Source organism: Pseudophryne corroboree, chromosome 9 (assembly GCF_028390025.1).
Source record: "Pseudophryne corroboree isolate aPseCor3 chromosome 9, aPseCor3.hap2, whole genome shotgun sequence".
In the NCBI taxonomy this organism is placed as follows: Eukaryota; Metazoa; Chordata; class Amphibia; order Anura; family Myobatrachidae; genus Pseudophryne; species Pseudophryne corroboree.
In genome coordinates, this window is record NC_086452.1 from 289945230 (window position 1) to 289954300 (window position 9071).

At 41.7% G+C, this 9071-nt stretch overlaps 2 pseudogenes; one reads left to right on the plus strand and one right to left on the minus strand.

Moving 5' to 3' along the window:
• Positions 1–3523: 3523 nt before the first annotated feature.
• Positions 3524–3642, minus strand: LOC134960816 (5S ribosomal RNA; annotated as a pseudogene).
• Positions 3643–7475: 3833 nt separating this feature from the next.
• On the plus strand, positions 7476–7594 carry LOC134961811 (5S ribosomal RNA; annotated as a pseudogene).
• The last annotated feature ends 1477 nt before the right edge of the window (positions 7595–9071 follow it).

Here is a 9071-nt window from a genome sequence, read left to right on the forward strand (position 1 = left end):
AGTAGGGGTCCCCCGTATTTTTAACACCAGCATCGGGCTCCACTAGCTGGACAGATAATGCCACAGCCGGGGGTCACTTTTATGCCGTGCCCTGCGGCCGTGGCATCAAATATCCAACTAGTCACCCCTGGCCGGGGTACCCTGGGGGAGTGGGGACCCCTTCAATCAAGGGGTCCCCCCCCCCCAGCCACCCAAGGGCCAGGGGTGAAGCCCGAGGCTGTCCCCCCCCATCCAATGGGCTGCGGATGGGGGGGCTGATAGCCTTTGTGATAAAAAAAAGATATTGTTTTTTCCATTAGTACTACAAGTCCCAGCAAGCCTCCCCCGCAAGCTGGTACTTGGAGAACCACAAGTACCAGCATGCGGGAGAAAAGCGGGCCCGCTGGTACCTGTAGTACTACTGGGGAAAAAATACCCAAATAAAAACAGGACACACACACCGTCGACAGTAAAACTTTATTTCACACTACCGACACACACATACTTACCTATGTTCACACGCCGACATCGGTCCTCTTCTCCATGTAGAATCCACGGATACCTGAAAAGCAAAGTTCAATATACTCACCTCAGGGTCCAGAGATAAATCCACGTACTTGGCAAAAAAAGAAAACGCAAATACCCGCTCCAGAACGGACTGAAAGGGGTCCCATGCTGACACATGGGACACCTTTCCACGATTGAGACCTGTCAGTGACAGCTGTCACTGACAGGTCTCTAAGCCAATCAGGAAGCGCAACTTCGTTGCGCTCACCTGATTGGCTGATCGCTGTGACAGCGCATCGCACAGCTCCCTCCATTATATTCAATGGTGGGAACTTAGCGGCTAGCGGTGAGGTCACCCGCCGGTCAGCGGCTGACCGGCGGGTGACCCCACCGCTAGCCGCAAAGTTCCCACCATTGAAAGTAATGGAGCGGCTTTGCGAGGCGCTGTCAGAGTACAGACGGCGTCCAGCCAATCAGGTGAGCGCCACGGCAGTAGCGCTTCCTGATTGGCTGAAGGGACATCAGTGACAGGAGTCACGTGATGTCCCGGCATTCGGGGAAAGGAGTCTAATGTGAAAACATTGGACCCCTTTCATTAGTCCGGTGGATCGTGTTCGGTTTGTTTTTTTACAAAGTACGTGGATTTACCTCTGGACCTGGACCTCTGGACGCTGGAAGGTGAGTATAATTTTTTGACAGGTACCCTCGGATCGTCGGAGATCGTTGCAGTCGGCGTGTCAACACAGGTAAGTATGTGTGTGTCGGCGTATGAAATAAAGTTTTACTATCAAGGTGTGTGTGTCCTGTTTTTATTTGGGTATTTTTTTCCCAGTAGTACTACAGGTACCAGCGGGCCCGTTTTTCTCCCGCATGCTGGTACTTGTGGTTCTCCAAGTACCAGTTTGCGGGGGAGGCTTGCTGGGACTTGTAGTACTAATGGAAAAAACAATATCTTTTTTTTTATCACAAAGGCTATCAGCCCCCCCATCCGCAGCCCATTGGATGGGGGGGGACAGCCTCGGGCTTCACCCCTGGCCCTTGGGTGGCTGGGGGGGGGACCCCTTGATTGAAGGGGTCCCCACTCCCCCAGGGTACCCCGGCCAGGGGTGACTAGTTGGATATTTGATGCCACGGCCGCAGGGCACGGCATAAAAGTGACCCCCGGCTGTGGCATTATCTGTCCAGCTAGTGGAGCCCGATGCTGGTGTTAAAAATACGGGGGACCCCTACTCTTTTTGTCCCCCGTATTTTTGGCACCAGCATCAGGCGCAGAGCCCGGTGCTGGTTTTAAAAATACGGGGGATCCCTGGCCGATTTTTCCCCTGCATTTTTAGAACCAGGACCAGCTCGATGAGCCCGAGGCTGGTTATGCTTTGGAGGGGGGACCCCACGCCATTTTTTTTTCGGGTTTTTCCCCGTTTTTTCCCGTTTTTTAAAATCGCGGCAAAATCCGCCAAATCGGCCGATTTTCGCCCGCGACTCTGGCGAATCCGTTTTTCATTGCATATGGTGAATTCCGGAAGCCACCTTCCGGAATTCACCTGGCGAATTTGGTCGAATTGAAAAAACGGCGATAATTGCCGCGAATTCGCCCGCTATTGCATATACCCCAAATAAATATCCAACAATAAAATACTATTTCTCTAAAACATGACTGAATTCTTAAAAAAGGGGGAAATGGATATGAGTTTAAAAAATCGTGGATAAAGTGCATATAGTGGGTACAGATTATAAGAAAAGTTTTTTTAAGAGTCTTAACTGATATATCTGGAGGTCTCTGGGTAAAGGCCCAACGCGTTTCGTCTCTTAGGACTTCTTCATGGGGTGAGTGACAGTGTGTCAGGGCTTCTATATATACCCCCTTAATTGGGGTTTAAGTGATGACATCACTTCCTGTCTATGCTAATTTGATAATCTAATCTTACTGGAACAGGAGAAAAATAGATTCTATTTGACATCTTTATTGTATGTGGCACACAGTGAATGAGATGATTTGTTTGTATGTGACGTTTGAACAGCCGAACAGGGGATTGCGGAGAAGTGCGCTACTTCCGCCACACTTCCGGTGTCTTAGAAAGTTCAGATGCGCATGTGCGCCGTCTTTAGAAGGTCCCCGCTTCCTGTTTCGGGTTGGCGTCGTCACGTCCTCGCGTGTCCTTGCCGCCTTCACCTAATTCGTCAGTCCCGTCACATGGTTTCTCTCTACCGGAACTTGTCTGCTTTGGAACGCACCGGTGGAACGCATCGCATTTCCGGGAGTTACGGCTTCCCCTGTTGCCATGGTGACGTTCTTACACGACGGGGTTTTTTGTTGTTGCTTTGCCCGGACGTAATCGCCAAAGTTTATATATATATAAAATAAACAAAGGAAATGTTTAAGAGTACGTTCTATAGACATGTATATGTTTATCATTAAAAATAGATCTTAATAGGGAAATATATCTGGATTCATTTATCAGTTTATGTCACATGACGTTATAAGATAATGAATAGGGAAGGAAGTATGGTATAAAATATGGTATAAAATATAAGCATATGTCTAGCGGAAGGAGAGAACAATAAAAATATATATAGATAATAATTATGCGTAATAATAATACGTGATACGCAATTTTTAGTGCTGTATTTAGCACTGATTAGAAGTGCAGCTTGAGTTAAGTAGTGGTGATTAATTCCTAAAGTGCTAGTGTTTATCACTGATTAGAAGTGCAGCTTGAGTTCAGTAGTGGCGATTAATTCCTAAAGTGCTAGTGATTTAAGACGATAAGTCAAAGTGCGTGCATTGAGTGATCGTATTTCAGTTCTGACATTCCCCGCTAGTATATATATATATATATATATATATATATATATATATATATATATATATATATATATATATATATATATATATATATATATATATATATATATATACACACACACACACACACGTGTACACAATTATGGGGATAGATTACAGGATTTTTAATCCTAGAGTGATCATGTGATCTGTGGATGTCTGTCTCAATTGGACATTGAGAAGTTGCTTTTACTCTCAGTACAGTACCTAATATTCCCAATGGGTCACCCCATCTGGTACTATTTAGGCCCAACACTGCTTCGCTTCCAAGTTCGGATGGGATTGGGCCTTTCCAGTGTGGTTTGACTGTATTACTCTCGTATGCAACAAAGAATGCCCACAACATGATAATTTTATTAGTGAAAAAAGTGCATAATTAACAAATGTGTGAAATGACCGGTTGTGCGGGATAAAATCTGGATAAGTGCTCATATTTTCAACAGCACCTCACAAGAATGGAGCGATTTCATAGTTCTCATTGAGGCCGAGTGGGTGCATGGTTTTCAGTTGGAATATCCAAAACATTTCTCGTTGTGACAGCTTAATTGCCAGGTCTCCTCCTCTCTCTCCAAGTTTGACCAGTTCTATTGCCTTAAATGTTAGATCTTCCGGATTTGAGTTGTGTCTCTCTTTAAAATGTCTTGAGATGGTGTGACTTTCGACTTTGTTCTTGATGTTGCGTATGTGCTCTTGTATTCTGAGTTTTAATTGCCTCTTCGTTTTTCCCACATACTTTTTTCCACAAGTACATTCCAGTAGGTAGATCACTGATGAATTATTGCAATTGATGAAGTCTTTGATTTTAAATTCCTTATGATTCTCGACATCACTGAAGCTTTTCCTGTTAGGGTGTAGGAACTTGCAGACATTACACCGACCGCACTTATAAGATCCAATGCATTTGGGCATCATCGTTGTTTCCCCTGTTGGAATCCTCAGCATACTTGGGGCCAACAGGTCCTTTAGATTCTTTGATTTTTTATATATGATCTCGGGGCGTGGCGGGAGTATCTCTTTTAGTACCGGGTCCATTAAAAGGATCCCCCAGTGTGAGTTAAGTGATTTCCTTATGGAGGTCCTCATGGCGGTTGTATGTAGTTATAAAGGCTGAGGATTCTTTCTTGGTATCTTTTGTTTTGTAGACTAGTAGATCTTCCCTCTTAAGGCCTTTCGTTCTGATCATGGCTTTTTCCAAGATTTCCGATGGGTACTCTTTCTGTTTGAATCTTTCCTTATATGTTTCCAACTGTTCTTCACATACTTTCAGGTCACAGGATAAGGAAGACTTTCTCATCAATGAGAAAGTACTTAATAAGAAGATAGAACATATAGAAAACGAGGTCATCAAAGGGAAAGAAGGAAAATTTGAACGTGACAAGAAGGACTACGACCAGGGCAAGGTAAAGAACTGGAGCAGGTTCAGAACACAGACTTTTTCCACACGAAGGAACGAAAACTCCCGGTGGACACACATACCTAACAAAGGAAGAATGCAAAGATCTATGAATTATACACCAAAATCACAAACCAAACCGAACAACAGGTTTACGACCTTACAAAGGCTAGGTTCAGACACCGACCAGCATTTTTTATCATCAGGAATAGGTGCCCGTCCGAAAGAACTGACAAAATACCACCTCAAGGAAGATATAAGACATGCAACACCACTCAAAAGATTGCACCAAGAAGAAGAGGAAAACGGGGCGGCGGGAGGAAGAGAACTGAAAAGAAGGACACTACAACACTAGATCCAATCTCAAAAGGAATTTTCAATCTATCAAAGCACACTCTCACGAAACCAGAAATATCTTTATTAGGAAAAGGCTTATCCTTTGCACCAACAGAAGGGCTCAACAAATTCGGAACGTTCATAGACCTCAACAAATTTGTGAGGAAACTGACCCTCAAAAGACACTTTGCTAGAAAAGAAACCGCCATTATATCCAACTATGAAAGCCGTTCGAAATCTGGGCTCAAACCAACCTCGAAATACTACCCACTGGAGTCGAAAGGGAGCAATATTAGTGTCTTCTACGAACTAGTAAAGAAAGATCTCTGCGACAGTGATATCAAGCCAGTGCAAGAAAAGAATCTCAGTAACCAAGAAAGTGAGGCATTGAAGAAATTGCAGAAAAACAAAGACATAGTTTTAAAACCGGCTGACAAAGGGGGGGGGCTGGTGATCATGTACCGGGATCGATATATTATAGAAGCGGAAAGACTGCTGGGGGATACAAATTCGTATATCCCGTTACCTGACGATCCAAAGGACGGTTATGTGGAGGAGCTAAGAACATTACTGCTCAAAGGTCTCCGTACGGAATTGATCACCAAAGATGAATATCAATATTTAATGAAAAATGACCCCGTTAGCCCCATATTTTACTTTCTACCAAAGATCCACAAGTCCCTTTCTAATCCACCAGGACGCCCCATTGTGGCAGGTATCGACTCATTAACGTCATGCCTCTCAGAGTACGTTGACATCTTCTTGAAAAAATATGTCAAGGACCTACCATCCTACCTCAAGGACACGACCACAGTACTTAACCTCATGAAGGATCAAAAATGGACAGACAGTTACCTCTGGATCACCATTGACGTACAGTCATTATACACATGCATCGAGCACGAAAAAGGTATTACAGCATGCAGACATTTCCTAGATAACGATCCATCATTAACAACCCAACATAAGGATTTTGTATGCGACATTATGAAATTTATATTAAGCCATAACTATTTTACATTTTTAGACCGCTACTATCTACAACGCTGTGGCACAGCAATGGGGACCATTTTTGCCCCAAGTTTTGCGAACCTTTTCATGGGACAGTGGGAGAACTCTTTTATCTATGGCCCTCATCGTTTTAAAGAGAACATCATTTTTTATGGAAGATATATAGATGACATTTTAATTATATGGGATGGAACACAGGATACTTTTAATCAATTTTATTTATATATAAGTAATAACAACATGAATCTTTCCTTTACCTCCAATACTAATAAAGAATCTATTGAATTCCTGGACCTCATCTTAACAGGATTAGATGGTACAGTTAAAACCAAGAACTTTGTCAAGGAGATGGATCGAAACAGCTATCTTCACTTTAAAAGTAACCATCTCAGAAAATGGAAAAATAATATCCCCTTTTCACAGTTCCATAGACTAAGAAGAAAATGCAGGGACCTGAAAGAATGTGAAGAACAGTTGGAAACATATAAGGAAAGATTCAAACAGAAAGAGTACCCATCGGAAATCTTGGAAAAAGCCATGATCAGAACGAAAGGCCTTAAGAGGGAAGATCTACTAGTCTACAAAACAAAAGATACCAAGAAAGAATCCTCAGCCTTTATAACTACATACAACCGCCATGAGGACCTCATAAGGAAATCACTTAACTCACACTGGGGGATCCTTTTAATGGACCCGGTACTAAAAGAGATACTCCCGCCACGCCCCGAGATCATATATATAAAAAATCAAAGAATCTAAAGGACCTGTTGGCCCCAAGTATGCTGAGGATTCCAACAGGGGAAACAACGATGATGCCCAAATGCATTGGATCTTATAAGTGCGGTCGGTGTAATGTCTGCAAGTTCCTACACCCTAACAGGAAAAGCTTCAGTGATGTCGAGAATCATAAGGAATTTAAAATCAAAGACTTCATCAATTGCAATAATTCATCAGTGATCTACCTACTGGAATGTACTTGTGGAAAAAAGTATGTGGGAAAAACGAAGAGGCAATTAAAACTCAGAATACAAGAGCACATACGCAACATCAAGAACAAAGTCGAAAGTCACACCATCTCAAGACATTTTAAAGAGAGACACAACTCAAATCCGGAAGATCTAACATTTAAGGCAATAGAACTGGTCAAACTTGGAGAGAGAGGAGGAGACCTGGCAATTAAGCTGTCACAACGAGAAATGTTTTGGATATTCCAACTGAAAACCATGCACCCACTCGGCCTCAATGAGAACTATGAAATCGCTCCATTCTTGTGAGGTGCTGTTGAAAATATGAGCACTTATCCAGATTTTATCCCGCACAACCGGTCATTTCACACATTTGTTAATTATGCACTTTTTTCACTAATAAAATTATCATGTTGTGGGCATTCTTTGTTGCATACGAGAGTAATACAGTCAAACCACACTGGAAAGGCCCAATCCCATCCGAACTTGGAAGCGAAGCAGTGTTGGGCCTAAATAGTACCAGATGGGGTGACCCATTGGGAATATCAGGTACTGTACTGAGAGTAAAAGCAACTTCTCAATGTCCAATTGAGATAGACATCCACAGATCACATGATCACTCTAGGATTAAAAATCCTGTAATCTATCCCCATAATTGTGTACACGTGTATATATATATATATATATATATATATATATATATATATATATATATATATATATATATATATATATATATATATATATATATATATATATATATATGGATATATACTAGCGGGGAATGTCAGAACTGAAATACGATCACTCAATGCACGCACTTTGACTTATCGTCTTAAATCACTAGCACTTTAGGAATTAATCACCACTACTGAACTCAAGCTGCACTTCTAATCAGTGATAAACACTAGCACTTTAGGAATTAATCACCACTACTTAACTCAAGCTGCACTTCTAATCAGTGCTAAATACAGCACTAAAAATTGCGTATCACGTATTATTATTATTACGCATAATTATTATCTATATATATTTTTATTGTTCTCTCCTTCCGCTAGACATATGCTTATATTTTATACCATATTTTATACCATACTTCCTTCCCTATTCATTATCTTATAACGTCATGTGACATAAACTGATAAATGAATCCAGATATATTTCCCTATTAAGATCTATTTTTAATGATAAACATATACATGTCTATAGAACGTACTCTTAAACATTTCCTTTGTTTATTTTATATATATAAACTTTGGCGATTACGTCCGGGCAAAGCAACAACAAAAAACCCCGTCGTGTAAGAACGTCACCATGGCAACAGGGGAAGCCGTAACTCCCGGAAATGCGATGCGTTCCACCGGTGCGTTCCAAAGCAGACAAGTTCCGGTAGAGAGAAACCATGTGACGGGACTGACGAATTAGGTGAAGGCGGCAAGGACACGCCAACCCGAAACAGGAAGCGGGGACCTTCTAAAGACGGCGCACATGCGCATCTGAACTTTCGAAGACACCGGAAGTGTGGCGGAAGTAGCGCACTTCTCCGCAATCCCCTGTTCGGCTGTTCAAACGTCACATACATACAAACAAATCATCTCATTCACTGTGTGCCACATACAATAAAGATGTCAAATAGAATCTATTTTTCTCCTGTTCCAGTAAGATTAGATTATCAAATTAGCATAGACAGGAAGTGATGTCATCACTTAAACCCCAATTAAGGGGGTATATATAGAAGCCCTGACACACTATGTCACTCACCCCATGAAGAAGTCCTAAGAGACGAAACGCGTTGGGCCTTTACCCAGAGACCTCCAGATATATCAGTTAAGACTCTTAAAAAACTTTTCTTATAATCTGTACCCACTATATGCACTTTATCCACGATTTTTTAAACTCATATCCATTTCCCCCTTTTTTAAGAATTCAGTCATGTTTTAGAGAAATAGTATTTTATTGTTGGATATTTATTGTTTCTTATATCCTTTTTAGTGTTGTGAATAGTAATAAAATATCAAATTTTTTACAAACAACTTTT